This window comes from Ambystoma mexicanum, chromosome 3p (assembly GCF_040938575.1).
Source record: "Ambystoma mexicanum isolate Mex_15411 chromosome 3p, UKY_AmexF1_1, whole genome shotgun sequence".
Classification (NCBI taxonomy): domain Eukaryota; kingdom Metazoa; phylum Chordata; class Amphibia; order Caudata; family Ambystomatidae; genus Ambystoma; species Ambystoma mexicanum.
In genome coordinates, this window is record NC_090925.1 from 1,172,727,855 (window position 1) to 1,172,744,392 (window position 16,538).

Sequence of the window (16,538 nt, forward strand, 5' to 3'; positions counted from 1 at the left end):
TTTACTGGCATGGCTACCGCTGGAGTTGTAATGAGGCCCAGTGTATCCTTAATTGATGTCCACAAGTGTTCCAGTGGCCACTTCTGCTGCCTGGGAGTGTGTGACCATGGTGTGTTCTAGTCTCCCTAGTCGTGTAAGTTCAGAATGCACTTGTATCTCTCCTAGGTGCTGAACGTTGGCCCTGTCGGTCACAGAGACTCTGGTGCCAGGTGACGCCGCTGCTTTGTAGGATTTGATGTCTTGCAAGTGGTTCCAGACCATCTTACCCACTAACTTGACAGCACAGTCTGCCACTTGTTCCACCACGTGTGGTCCGGTGAACCGGGGCACATTTCAAGGGCAAATAAAATTACGCAAGAGGACAATGTTCCCAATCTTCACAGTGTTTTTGAGTTCACAGTCTTGTGGTGCGTTGTCACAGTCAAGCTCTTCGCTGTCTTCTGGGCCCTCCTGGATCTGCGGTATCTGGCGAGAGATAAAAGAGGTGCTAGCCACCAGAGAAGTAATGTATGCATACATTTCCTGTCCTAACACATCTGCACTACTCTCACAGTGCTTCAGTGCCCTTGTGGGAGGAGCCATGGGAAGATACATGCGCGGTCCTGTCACCACCTCATAGGGCGTTAATTGGTGGTCAGACCCAGGCTTATTGCGCAGTGCAAATAGTGCAAGAGGCAAACAGTGCAACCAGTTCTTCTTGGTGCTTTGCTGTGTCTTAGGTATGTACTCCTTTAGGAGTCCATTCAGGCGTTCACACGTCCCAATTGCTTGTGGGTGGTATGCACAGGCGAATGTATGCTGAATGCCTAACAGTGCTGTGATGTGCTGAAACATTTTGTTGGTGAAGTGAGGGCTGTTGTCTGACTGCAGGACCTCACACACGCACCATCTCGGGAATACTTCCAATACCAAGAATTTAGCCACTCTAAGGGCATATGCATGTGAACAGGGACCTGCTTCAATTCGCTTGGAGAATGGGCAGACAAGCACTATAATGTAGCGGTATCTTGACAGACTTAGATCATATACACATAATCCATGTCTAAATGTAGAAATGGCTCTCCTGGTCTCGGTATGGCTCCTCTCACAACTCTCAGAGTATGACCTGCTGTAAACTGCTTGCAAGTCAAGCAATAACTCACAAATTCGGTCACGTGTTCATTTAAGTTGGGACAGAACCACGTTTCTCCAATAGGTGTAGCAATGAACTCCTTCCCCATGTGTGTTGGGTAGTGTAATTGTGCCAATGTGGTCTTCAATAGTGCTAGTGGCATGACCACATTCCCATTGTTGTTCTGTCGCCATAAGGCATCTGTCGGAGACATTGAGCATCCTCTCCTCACCCATAGCTCCTTATCCTCCTTGGGTGCAGCTCCCTGCAACTCCATAATCTGTGTTTCTGTTAGTACATTGTACCCTTCCTTCAGTACCATTGTTCTGACTTCTCCTTGTGTATTGTGTCTCTCTCCCAGTTCCCATGGTTCCCCGAAATACGCTGCGCATAGTGCCTCAAAATCAGCTCCTTCATTTCCTCTTGAAATAGGATCTTCCCCGTTTGTGTGGGCTTGGCACTTCACTATTGCTAACCGTGTTGGCCACGCAATTACCTCAATCAATCTGCCCAATAGAAGTGCATGCTGTACTTGAGTCCCGCCTGACCTCCTGAATCCTCTCCTGAGCAAAAGTGCTAATCCTGAGTGTACTGTGGACACCACATAGGCGGAGTGAGAGTACACTGTCACTTCCTTCTCCAGACTATGGGGGTCATTCCGAGTTTGGAGGTAGCCATGGCATTATTTGCGCCATGGCTGCCTCCAATACCGGGTCCAACACCAATGTTGTTCAATGGGGATTTACTGGTGCATTCCGACCCTGGAGGGACCGGTAAGGACCCATTGAACAAACAATTCCCCATTCCCATTTGAGCCCCCATAGGGCTCAATTGGAATGGGGAGGGCCCTAATAACGGGCTCGCGACTAGCAAGCCCGTTATTAACGCCGTGGCCCCTTTGCAGAACCCGTAAGGGACGTGTGGTGAGACCACACGTTCCTTACGGTTCCCGCAAAGAGACCTCAGAATTGGGCAGTAAGGGATTACTGGCACCGGTCTCCTTAGCGGTGCCCGGTATCCCTTACTGCCCAACTCGGAATGACCCCCTATGTTCCAATGCTAGTATTAGGGCCACCAGTTCTGCTGCTTGTGCTGAATAATGGGATGGTAGTCATGCACTTGCAACCACCTCACTTGTCCCGTCTTCCTTGAGTCTTACCACTGCAGTACCAGTATGTCTGATCCCATCAGTTTGATCAATTGTTGAAGAACCGTCAATGTAGAGCATGTCTCTCCCTTGAAGTGCATCCTCTTCTACCTTGTGTGTCTCACTGAATACCTCTATGTTCTTTGTGCAGTCATGTGCATAGTATCCTACCTGGGGGATATCTGCCAAAGATATTGCTGGGTTTATAGTTTTGAATCTCACTATCTTCAACCACGGATCAGCAGCGCATACAGGGAGACAAGCGGATCACCTCTAATCCTACAAAAAGGTTCACACTGCTTTCTGCTTTAATAGTGAAGTCCCAACAACTAAAAAACCATAACCTTGAACATTAAGAATAAGCAAAAGTTACAGAATTCTTTCACGATTATCCAATATGGAAAAGTGGAGAAGTACGTGTAGAGGGAAAAATAATAGAAATGTGTACATTATTTGAAAAGAATTGAAAAAGTGAAAGATGTACAATGTTTAAAAGAAATGGAATTTAATGAAACAAAACAATTTAAATAAATAAATAAAAATAAAAATTCAGTGGAATTGTGATTTTTGGACAACCTTTAAAAGATATCATCCTGTGAAAATAACACATCTTGCAATAAGCTGGCACATTGAGAAAGATAACATGAGGCAATTTTGGATCTTCAAGCCTACATTTCATAGTATCACCTCGTACCCTGAGGCTCTCTGTGTAGTGTGCTCTTTGGCTTCTGCAGTATCGCAAAGAGGGCATGCTCCACGTAAAGAGCGGTGGTGCACCCCATCATTATTGCTGCTAATTTCTCCACGGTGAAGGCGGCAGCTGCCAAAGCTTGTTCGCACAGAAAATGTCCTCTCATTACTGGGTCAAGTTGTTCACTGTAGAAAGCTATTGGCTTGTGGCCCATGCTTGTCCTTTGTGTCAGTACTACCTTCATCACTGCTCTGTCAGTGTGTGAGAACAAGAAGAATTCCTTTTTGTAGTCTGGGATCCCTGACACTGGGGCTGTGCACATTGCTTCTTTTAGTTCATTGAATGCTTCAGTCATCTCAGTTATCCACATCAGTGTCTTGTTTCCTCTTCTGTCCTTCCTTAAGGGTGCACAATAGTGGCCTTGTGTATGTGCTGTAGTCAAAGACCCATGCTCTGCAGTAGTTAAATAACCCTAAGAACTGTTGCATTTCCATCACTGTCGTGTGCTTAGGTGTTTTGCACATTGTCTGTGTTCTCTCTGGGGTGATCTGTCAGCCATTTTGGGATATCATCTGTCCAATGTATAGCATCTCCTTCTGACAGTACTGTAACTTTGCCTTGTCCATCTTGTACCCCTTGTCTGCTAAAACAGTCAGCATGAGTCCTGTCTACACTGATCTTCTGTCTTGCTGCAAATAAAAACTTTGTCTACATACTGCAAAATTGTGCTCTCCGTCTGTATGTTACTTAAGTCCATCTTTATAGTCCTGTTAAAGATATATGGTGACTTGAAGTACCCTTGTGGGAGCCGAGTATGTTTCCACTTCTGGTTTCTATACATAAAGCTGGTCAAGTCTTGTGAATCTGGATGGAGTGGCACTGAGAAGAATGCATTCTTCAAGTCATTGGGCCTCATTACGACACTGGCGCTCCTGTAATGAACGGTGCCGGTACGGGACCAGCACCGTTCATTACAGGATGCCTTATTACGAGGTCCCCTAGCCGGACCCGCTCAGAAAGTCTGGTCAGACCAGATGTCCTTAGCGGGTCCCGCAAGGAGAAGAGGGAGCTAATAACGGGCCTGTTATTAACGGGCCCGTTATTAGCTCCCTCCCCATTCCCATTGAGCCCTATGGGGGCTCAATGGGAATGGGGATGTGTTTTTTCATTGAGGAATTACCGGGTCCTCCAAGGTTGGAATGGCCCGGTAATTCCTCATTGAAGGATCCCGGACCTGGAACCCGGTATGGAGGCAGCCACGCCCTTATTAAGGGCGTGGCTGCCTCCATACTCGTAATGAGGCCCTAAGTCATTTCAAACCTAAAAAAGATGACCCAGCCAACGGTGAGCTATTACATCAACATTTTAAGCCATTTGCTAATGAATGTAACTTTTCCATGAGGGGTTGTCCCCCTTAGTTTTAAAGAAGGAATGACTCCCCGCTTTTGAAAAAAACATGGACTAGATCAAGCAGTTTTGACCAATTTTGGCCTACGACCGAGGCCCTTATACTCTTTAAAAGTATGGAGAAATTGGCAATTCATCCGCTTTGGTCATTTCTAGACAGTGAACAATGTCTGTGCCCTTTGCAATCAGATGTGCACCTTGGATACGGGACAGGAAAAGCTTCGTTGGATTTCTGGGATGAAGTCCTGGCAACTATCGACAGAAGCCATGGATGGGGCCCTGCTATTCATACTAGATTTGCCACAGCATTTCCCGCACTTGATCATCCCATGCTTAGCAACCAGCAGTCTATGATCGGGCATTAGCATGCCCAGCAACACCCTCACTTCATTATGTTCTTTTTTGGAGAAAGGGAGAAAGGGACACAGAAAGTTCCATTAGACCCTTTCACCTGACTACTCATCACCTACTACTGAACGGACCCACATCAGAGCTCATACATACTTATTACAAAAAACAGAAGGCCCTTCAGTCCATTTCCTGTTCACAGTTACTGAGCTCTTCTTTAACTTTGAGCCATCATGTGAAGAACCTTGCCTCCATTTTAATCAGGATATGTCGCTGTAACCCCAGATTAGCTCAGCGACCAACAGGTGTTTTCTTCAGCTAAAGAAACTAAGAGAAATTGTAATCTTGCTTTCAACGGCACGCGAAAAATGGATCTACGTGATCCGACCGCGGCTGATTTTGCCGCGTCCGGAAAGTTCCCATGAGAAAGGTGCGAACTACCAAATGTTTGCATCTTTCTCATGCAAACACACGTACATACCCACACCCCCACCCACAACACACCCATGACTCACCCCCCAACCACACCCTCAACACACCCCCACCCACACCCCCAACATAAACAAACCCCACTTACCTTCTTCTTCACGCTGAGTCCCTGTGGCGCCAGTTCCCTTTCACTTCTGTGATCGGGAACCGGCGCCGCAGGGTCCTTTTCTGTTCTTTTTTTTTTTTACAGAAGGCTGCAGGGGTTCTCCCCCCCCCCCGCAAACCCCGCTCATTATTCTGTAAACTATAGTGAGCGTGGGGTCACGGGGGACACCCCTGCAGCCCCTGTTTTTTTTATGGAAGGCTGCAGGTGTGTGCCCCGCATACTATGAAGTATAGTGACCTTTGGGGGTAGCATTTTTAGATCTAATGGTTCATGCGAACCATTAGCTTCGGTAAAAAGTACAAACACTGATAAACATGTTGTTGGCTCTGCAATTAATTCTAGATTGGACTACTAGAGTGCTTTTGTGCAGGTTTGCCCCTGTCATTATTTGCAAAATGCCAAATGATTGAAAATGCTTCAGAACTTCTTATCTCTGGATCGGGCAAGTTCGAGCATGTTTCTGCAGCGAGGTTTCCATTAAACTGGTAACGGGTCCATAAGATGATCAAATTCAGAATGGCTTGCCTGGTGTTCAAATGTATGCATCTATTGGCACCCCACTACCATTCAGTTAAATCCACCGAAGAACCAACACATGTCAACAACTTTTGCCCATCCCTACGTTCCAGTTACGCTCAAAGGGAAGACAATGTTTTGCAGTCCAAGCTGCTAAGATCTGGAACACGCTTCCTCCCCTGTCTGCCCATTCAACCATTTCTTTCTCACTGTTTAGGCCGAAATTTAAAATCCAATCTACCTAATTACGTACGCAGGTCTCATCACAGTACCTAGGAAATATTTGGACTGAGTGCGCTATATGAGTGTTTTTGACCAATTTATCATTAAGCAATCATGGGGGTTGTTGACCAAAACATCAGAAGAGTGACAAGTTCTAAACTCTGCTCTTCCCTCGTACGCCTTGACCTTTGCTTTTGATACATTAATCGCCATGTCCTTTCATGATAGTTTGGGTCATTGGGCATTTCCTGGAGTTTTGTTCAATGGTTTCACGCTTATCGTCCCAACCATTCCTGGTTCAGAGCACTGGTCTTCCCCATCAACCCTCCCTTTTCCTCATGGTATCCCATATGACTTGGTGATAGATTCCCTTGTTTATCTTTTTGCACTACCCACTTTCTTCTTTATTGTTCTCCTCCTCCTTCATAAACAAGCAAATTATCTCCATAGCTTTATCTTCTAATCCTATTTGATTCGTATTATTCAGTCCATTTCAACAACAATGGGTTTTTTTAATGGGTCTCTGCCGCCAAGCCCTGAAAGTCTTCCCATTTTCTCGACATCAATCCCTCCAAAACAGATATACTCTTCTTTCCCACCTCTCATTTCTTCCCCAGCTCCACTTCCACCACCTATTTCCCTATCTCACACCCCTCCTACCTTTCTGCCCTTAATATGGAATAATATCATTTCTGTGCCCCCAGAACTGCGAATGCCGGATATGCTGACTTTGTATTTTCCCAACCCCCCTTTACACCACATATATATATGTGGGAGGGGTATGGTATATAATACCGGCAGGGGGTTCGGGGGTCTTCCCCCGCATATTTATGTTGTGTAAAGGGGTTGAATTAAAAAAAGTCAGCATTTTCGAGGTTGCAGTAATGACATAGATTCCTTAATATTGGCATTGTCTTTGACACATTTCTAGTGTCAAGTTGTGCGCCCTCCTGTGACGGGTACCTTTTTCTGTGGCTCAAGATTCCCTCCGTAGGAAGTAGGAAGGACTGGACAGGAGGTAGGAAGAATTTAGGTAGAATGAAGAAAAAATGACAAGACTAACTAGTGATAGGCAGGACGTGGCAAGATGGGGCAAAAGCCAGGGGCAAGTCAGGAGCAATGCAATGCAGATATAAGGGAAGGGCAGACCTGGAGCAGACGCAGCCAGGATGAGGCAAGACTGGGCAAGATTAGAGCAGAGGCAGACTGACAGGCAAGGCTAGGTCAAGGACAAAAGGGCAGAGCATGCTCACGTGCTGGTGCAGAGTAACTAGCAAGAATACTCATCTAGCATACTCTGTTAAGCCGCAGCGTTAATCCTCAGAAGTGGGGATAAATAGGGCCGCGGCCACGAGATGAGGTTCTAGGAGGCGCGTCCGTTGCCACGGCAATGGGGTGTGCCCTAGCAGTGCCCATGTTCAGCATAAAATGGCTTCCAAGATTTGGTTCTGGGGAAAAAGAAGCCCTATCCCATAACTATTTGATATTGTGGTAGGTCAAAAAATCCTTTGAAAGTCCCTAAGAGACCTTATACCTCCAACTGGAGGTTGTGTGCTTCTAGCAGTTCAACACGAACCATTGGCAAGTTGGTTGATGAAGAATTACGCATGAACATATTTTTGTAAAAATGTGGCTTTACCATATGATCACATGTCCCACCAACACAATTCATTGGAAACTATACCATCGTCACTTCATCACAAACAGGCTGTGACCAACTGACCAATCTGGAAGTATGCAGAACAGGGTTTGTCTAATTCACTGGATGCCAGAGCACACCCACAGTATATCTGTGTAGGTCTGTAGACAGGGGGCCAAATAAGACCATTATGCCCCCCACATGATTCTCAACATGAAGGGAGAGAAACGGCAGATGTGCCTCAATCTTAGGCCCATCAATGCGATCCTCGATGTATCACAGGTGTGAGAAACGTTACTCTCTCAGGCAGCCATTCAGGCCGTACCCAACCGATGATTTTGATGACATGGAAATGACATCGATCGAGCAAGTTGACTAACTGTAAAACCAGAAATCAATGATGTCACCACTGACATCACAACGTAGCCACACATATACATGAAGCACATATCCATTCAAGAAGTTACTCAAACATGCACTAGTTTATTGCATATAGGCAAGGAGCATATGCTTATGACCCATGGAGGTAGAGGATGGACACACATACATATTTCATATATTTAGCTTGCACATGCTTTACTGCCACTAAAATGGGGAAGCCGTAGGGAACAACATGTAAGCTATAGGCCTATGAAGCGAACAGAGAAGGAGAGACAGGCTTTAGGTGCATGGAAGGGCTGACATGATCGCCATAGCCAAAGGCAAGCAGAAACAAGGCTCCCAGCCAAGGACAAGTGTAGATGGGAAGATTACAGTTAGCAAGACAATGAGCCACCTTCAGAAAATCAGGCTAAAATACTCATAATTACAAGCAAGTCAGCTTCATTTCGTGGTCCCAACACATGTGACCCAGCCCAACAGGAAAATGCCCATTTAACCAAGGTAGACAAAGAGGACTGTTCCCATGAAACTAGAGAGGAAAAGCTACAAGTGTTGCCCACAAGCAGCAAACTGAAGGCACTCTGCTAGGCTTAGGTGATCAGAGACGGCAACATTAGAGAACACATCACACCTTCATGTTCATTCTCATCGCCTTGAAATGGTACACTCAGTCTGGTAACCATCCAGGGTCCCAGGGATGGGTGGACACATTCTGCCCAATACAGAGTCACTTTTCATGTGGGGATTTAGTTTGTTGCAAGGGCCAATGGTCTCTCTGCGACCCTGCAACAACGTTTGACTAGCACCAGTAGAGGTGGTCTCAGGGGGAGCCACCACATACGGCTATCCAATTTTACAACTCACCCCTATAGCTCCTATTTGTAGCTCACCGAAACTGACCAATGCGAATGTTTGATAGGTTTCTGGGATGGAACCTGGATTTGTGATGTCACACTGGGATAAAACTGGGTTACACACACTTAGAAGCTGAGAACTCTGGAGGATACTTGTTTTACTGATGTGATCCCTGTCATTTTGCTCGCTAATAAAAGACAGTAACTTTGCCCCATAGCTGAGGCTTCTGTTCTTGTCGAGGGGAGTCTTTGATGGGCCCAAGCATTCTCTGCTGATAATTGGGGTGACTGCTAGAGAGCCTCAGCCACATCGGTAAAGTTTTCGATTTGTCAGAGGTATATTCACCAGCTAGGTTTTCAACAAGCACCATAGACAGAACAAGGACGCCTTTTGGTGATATTGTCCTGGAGCTGCCTTGGAGGCCTTCAAAGGATTTGCTTTGCCCAACTCAGGTGAATGAAGGCTGATGGGTGGAAAGAAACTAAGGGCCTGATTCATGGAAATATTTGCATGGAAAATTGGGGATTTGCCTGCCAATCTGCATGCAAATCCCTGTTCATCGATTCATGGAACCGACTACGCAGGATTTTTCCGGGAGTTGCAAGGAGTTCACATAGGATCACTTTGCACGAGACGCCAAGCAGAGTGTGGGCCGGGCCTACGCAGTGACCCAAATAGGAGTTGGAACACACAGAATGAGGAAGAACACATGAAAATGTGGGTGTGTTGAGGGAGAGTCCACGACCACGCAATTGCACACCCAAAGCAGCCCAAACACAACCGTATTCATGGATTTGAACTCGGGATGTCGGGTCACAAAAAAAGCACACGCAAATCCCTGGACCCATATGCCACATGATAGCAGGCGTAAACGTCAACGTGCATACGAACAAATGCCTATAAAGCATGCAATACACACCAAATGAACGTCTAAAGCCACGATGAATCCAGCAATAATCAGAGCTATCATGCAGGGACACCACAGGAGGAGGAGGATAACCAGGGCCTGGATCTTCACAGCACACACTAAACCTTTTGGGATGCCGGATGACCAGGTCCATGGCAGGTACAGGTGCCCCCCCCATATGATCCTAGACCTTGTCAGGAAGTGGGAAGATGGTCTAACATCACCCACCATCTACTCCCCAGGCCTTTAACCCCCTGCAAAAAGTGCTGACTGCACTCCATTTCCTTGCCACTGAGTCATTCCTGCGGACCCCTGCAATAGTTTGTGGGATATCGCAGGCCACCCAATCACACTGTCTGCACCAGGTGCTGTCATGCATAACAGCACGTGCATGTGTGTGCAGGCACAGATATATGCCCTGAACACCTATGGAAAGGCAGACATTGATGCAGGATTTCTATGGAGTGGCACACTTCCCCCCTGTACTAGGTGCAATAGACTGCACACATGTTGCGTTACGGCCACCACGATTGACAGAGCACATCTACCAGAACTGAAAGCACTGGCACTTCATCAATGTGCAGGTAGTGTGTAATGCCAAGGAAATCATTATGGAAGTGTATGCTAATTTCCCAGGAAGCACAAATGACAGCTACATATTTCACATTTCACCACTGCACCAGGCCCTGGTATCTGGAAAACATGGCAAAGCATGGCTCATTGGTGAGTATGAACGGTCATGCACATGCATGCACGCCACGCACTGAACAATATACTCTACCAATAAATGACAATGACAGCCATGTACACATTTACAGGGGACAGTGAATACCCACTGACAACCTTCATGATGACACCCATCGGGAACCCCACAACACCAGCTGAGGTGAGATGTAACACTGCACCAATAGCCACTAGGAGCATAGTGGAGCAGACATTCGGAATGCTCAAGTCACGGTTTCTGCTCCCTTGACCACTCTGGTGGGGTGTTTCTATATGCACCACCAGTAGTCTGTAGAATAATTGTGGCTACATGTGTCCTGCACAATGTTGCCGCACGGTGTGGTGTACCAGTGGACATGCAGGTGGGACACCGCCCCCACCCACGTGCACCACCCTTTCCCCTGGATGGCCAAAGGGCACATGGAGAGGCTGCACACACAGCTGGTTCAATCATACTTCACATAAATACCAGCCCTTGTGGAGTACACACACTCAAGCCACCTCCCAGGTGACATTCAATGATGAATTGGGGCCTATCCTCTGTGCCCACAACAACATCCTGAGAATGTGCCCCTGGGAGGTCCAAATTGTATGTCCATTAGACATAAAACAACATGCACAAACAGAGGCACCAGAAAAGATTTGTAAGTGGGAATACTTTGCGAAGTTTGAAGTGAAATCATTCTGGAGGCTGAATAACTGTACAAATGCCAAAAATACAAGAACAAGTACAAATATGTTGCAATAGAAAAATGCCTCACCTAGGCAATAATATAATGTTAGCACCTAGCCATTCATGGACACCAAAAGCAACATGTCCACCAATTCCTATACGCCAATCAAAATCAGATAAAACACCTTTGTGACCATGTGCACTACAGGCACAAACATATTCATGTTGCTGTGAGCGTGAAAGCATGGGTGCAAGAGTCCACATGTCACATACATAGCAGGAATACGGAGTCATTGCACCCCATGACAAAACAACCACTGAATAATAGCCAATATGTAAGTGAGCAAAAGTGGTTGACCCACCCCCAGGGCCACATTCATCGAAACTGCAAATAATGGTCTAATCAAAAATGTGAATCATGCCCCTAATCTCTACGGCAGTGCATAAATCAACATAGGCTAACCAACAGTGTCCATGCAGTACACCCAAAAGCACCAAATCCAAAGCTACCTCGAGGCCAAACTTCTACTAGGATCGCGCCAATCCGGATTCAGACCACAACACGGGACTGAACCTGCTCTAATTGACTTAAAGACACAAATCGACGAGTTGATGGACAAAGGTAAAACAGCTATGCTACTCCTCCTTGATCTATCGACAGAATTCGACCTGGTGTATCATGCAGTGCTATGCGACCACCTAGCGTCAGCTGCACATTTCTCGAGTGATGCCATAGTCTGGGTACAATCCTTCCTAGCTAACCATACGATGAGAGTGTTCTCCCCTTCAGCCTCAGCAGACCCAATCCAAATGACCTGTGGAGTCCCACAAGGTTAATGTGTCTCACCGACAATGTATAACATCTTTACCAAGCCACTCTTTGACAAACCTGACAGGCCAGGTGTCACATACACAAATTATGCTGATGACACCCAGATCCTCATACCCCTGTCAGGCAACTTCGCTGAAGACACGGCTTTGGTAAACAGGATATACCTCCTGATTCAGGCATGGATGGCCTCACATGGCCTCCAGTTGAATGACGACAAAACTGAGAACTTGATTCTGGGTTCTGACTCTAACCTTAAAAAACCCAGCTCCAACTTCGATGCGTTCAAAGTAGTAACCGAGGTAAAATCACTAGGCTTTTACCTCGATTCTACGCTATCACTACAGCTTATACCTGTAAACTGATTAGAGCTTGTAGACCCTTCTCATCTAAAGCTAGCTGCATTACACTCGCCAATGCATTAATATTGTCCAAGCTAGATTATTGTAATGCCTTCTACATAGGGGCTAACAAAAATATTCTGAACAAAATGCAAATACTACAAAATAATGCCCTGTGAGCAGCTCTGAATATACCCCGCAGAGAGCACATCTCCAACACCAGAAGAGACCAGCGCTGGCTAACTGCTCAAAACGTTATCCCTCACTTTCAAATGCCTTAACAATGCTGCACCTCCCTATCTATCTGCCAGACTGACCAGAAAAGTCTCCTCCCACCACACTAGATCATCTAACCACATATAGTTAGAAATTCCTAGATTCAGACTATCCAAAGCCGGCAGAGGCAGCTTTCCAGTCAAAGCTGCCCTTTCCGGGAATGCACTCCTGACTGCATTCAGAACGGAACAGCCATACTCTAGATTTAGACATACCTTGTTCAGCTGGCTCCGTACCAAGGGCATCTAAGAAACAACTCCACTGCTCCTCCCACCTTTCCTGACTGTAGGTCTATCTGCTTCATTTGTAACATACTTTTTGCCTGACTGCACATTTTTTTCTGACTGTAAATTCATATTATGTAACCTGTATGCCCCCCACCTTCCTGACCCTAGGTCTATCTGCCTGCTTCTTTTGTACCATACTTTCTGCCTGACTTTAATTTTTTGCCTGACTGTAAATTCATATTATGTAACCTGTATGCCATGCCTATTGCCTGTACTTCTCATGTTGTAACTAAGCTTTAAATATTCTTGTACTGCTGCGCCCAGCTACCTGAGGGTTTGGTGCGCATTATCAAATAAACAAACAAACAAACAAACAAAGTCCTTGACCTGTGTCACATGGACAACAAATGTACTGCATCTAGACACCAAACCACCCACATGAGAGAACAAATAAGAAGGCATAGTACATGATTGATGTTAACTAACTCATGCGAAGACAGCCCTGGAACCACAATGTGTGTTACACAACAATAAACAGGTTCAGTGGCCAACCCATTCCATGACAACCACTATGCACACAATACACTGTCACATCAAAGCAGTCATGTTGAATCAGAAAAAAAGTACACTGCAAGAGAAATGCACATCTTACCTCATCCATGTGAGCCTGCAGCAGCTGAACTGTGCAGTCCAACAAACTGCCCCTCTGTCGGTCTGGAAAACACCAAACACTTATGCTGTTTCCTGTCCATGCATACAGCAGCTACTTCCACCACAATACTTGCAACCATTATTCTACGAAAAAATAGTCTGTAGAGAAATACAAATCAATGTGAGCACAGGCAACACATCAATGCACACAAACATACAGGAACATGTGCCCCTCTGAGTGACATTCAACAAATGCATACAATAACTCACCAACCACTCATCACAATGTGTCCCGGCACACATGCAGCCACATTCGCCCTCCTCATGCCAATGCAACATGAACAACCCACACAGTGACACCTTACCCACCCACAACAGCTACACAGCTTGCCCCCCCATGTTACACTTACCCATTACCATGCTGATAGTACATTCCCAACACACACATCTGGCCACAGTCAGCCACTGAGAGGCTGAAAACCCAGGAGTACCTTGGTAGTATTCCCAATGCCATCCACTCATCAACGTGGCAGTGGGACAGTGCAGTGAACACTGGCAGGGAACCGATGATGCAAAGCCCAAGAAGAGGTGAAACTAAAATCTCACCATTTGCGCAGAGGACAGGACCTTGCAGAAGTCAGCACTTCACTGAGGCAGCTGTCTGAATGGAAGGCAGGGCACTGAGGCAACTGGCATGAAAAACACAAGCAGAGATGAGAAAGCAATGAGAAACAGGGGTCAAGGACAAAGACGCACAAAAGGGAGCAGGCAACAGGAAGTGGAAGGGAAGGCAGACTCCACCGGACGGGAATGAATTGTAGAAAATGTACTTTGAACTGAAGGGAGCAATTATATGCACTCAGCAGCTGTCATCAGTCGCCTGGAAATGTGTCTGTGTACCGCGCATGGTACATGTTCACCATGGCAAACAACCCCTGGACAATGGTGTGTGCCTGGTGTCTGTGGAGAACATTTCATCCCACAAATGGCCAGCAATGCTGTCATGTGTGTGGACTTGTCTTGGGACAGCACCCCAGAAGGGTAGGAAGGACCAAGATTGGACTGCTTGCATAGGTTGACATGACTATTCAAAAATAATTTCCTGGGTTGCCATGTGGCTGGCAAGACACATGTGAAAAGTGCAAGGACTCACTCACCACCACAACCATCACCATGTGTCACATCACACAACCATCTGCTTCTGCCACCCTCCTGACAACTCACCAAAAAAGGCCCTACAGTGACAGGCCCCCTCCCAACTAGGAGACTGCAACCAGTGCCACCCTGATTGTCTTCAGAAAACAGCATGCATAGAAACACCAGCCTACCATCACCATGTTTCACATGCACCCATAAAGCTGCACCTGTTCACCTCAATCCAAGCAGAAGAAAGTGACCCCTCACAGTGACAGACTCCCATGCCACAAACAACAACACAAGTGACACCATGAGTGCCCTTCACTTGCCTGCACATGGGTACCCACCTGGCTTGCATGCACTGCATCATACCTGGAAAGACATTTTAAAATCGCAAAGACATGCATTGCAATAACATAAAGATACTGGACATCCATGACAAATCATGCAGGGAACTTAAAAATAGGCATGGACCACACAGTGTCGAAGGATGACAGAGTGCAAGAGGGAGACAGGACACAAAGTGACGATTGCCTAGCAGTGGAGTGCAGTACGAGGGAGAGAGAGGGACAGGTGAAAAGCACTGCAAGGAGGAGACTTGCAGAAGCGCAGATGAGAATGGATATGTCTGACATCACAGTGGGTGAGGGCAGAGAGAATTTGTGACAGAGACATGAACACCTTTGCAAGAAGCAGCCTGATCAGAGACCCTGGAAGGAACAGAGATGGAAAAAGTACTACATTTAGTGGGACAAGCATGACAATAGTGGGTGACGGAGAAGGGCAGACTGGCAAAGAATGTGCACATGTGAAAGGTCAATCATCAGCTGTACATCAGACAAACCACCAGCAACATCCACAATGGCATGCAAATCTGAAACAGAGCCATGTACGCTACATGCCTGCAAAGAAGTGCCTACAACCACATTCCCATACCCTAAACCACGCAACATTAACTCCTGTTGGACACCACTGCAAATGGACCTCAGGACAACATGCAGATGTTCACTCATCCCACAACAGACCACACGCCGTGAGTGAGACTGTCACAGTAAGTGTGCAGGGATCCCAGGGTGCAACCGCAACTCACACAGAGAGAACAGATGAAGAAAAGCTGCAAGGAGTGGACAATGTTAAACATGCATGGGCACACAATGTGCACAAACAATGTGCACTTACTGACAGAGATGGATGAGTTGAACAAGGAATACAAACCAAGAAACACGCAACAAACCTCATTGTAGACAACCAACCAAAACAAACACTGTACAAAAAGTTACCTCATTGGGTAACACAGAAGCAGTCAGTCAGGGGTACACATGCACATATCTGGCGAGCCCTACATGCAGCAAGTCTGATAAACCTGGCCTGTGGAGTCAATGTAAATAAGTGGGCAGAATTGTGCCACCAGAGGCTACGTCATGAAGCAGTGCTGCAGAGGATGAGCATACCTGACACTCAACCTGTGTCGTCCATGTGAAACAGTGGCAGGGCAGGTCATGTAAATGGACAATGGAGTGGATGGGGATGTGACACAGGTCGAAGCATATTGTGCACAGGCAGTACACCTGCAGTGCCCGGTAGGATACATGGTGACAGGGGGAGTACAAGAGTGTCAGTAACGTGGTATCATCATGGTCAGTGAGGCAAGTGTTGGCGAACCAAAATACACAGAGTGCATATGCCCAGAGAATGCTTGCCCTCAATTAGTACAAACATCTAGAATGAATGAAATCTTGCCAATGGCTAAAGTGTGACAAGTAATGCCCAATCACTTCCTTGAATTGCGTCAATTGTGTAAGTGCCTCCAACAAAACAATGCACCCACAACAAAGTATAACTGCACATACACACACATGCAT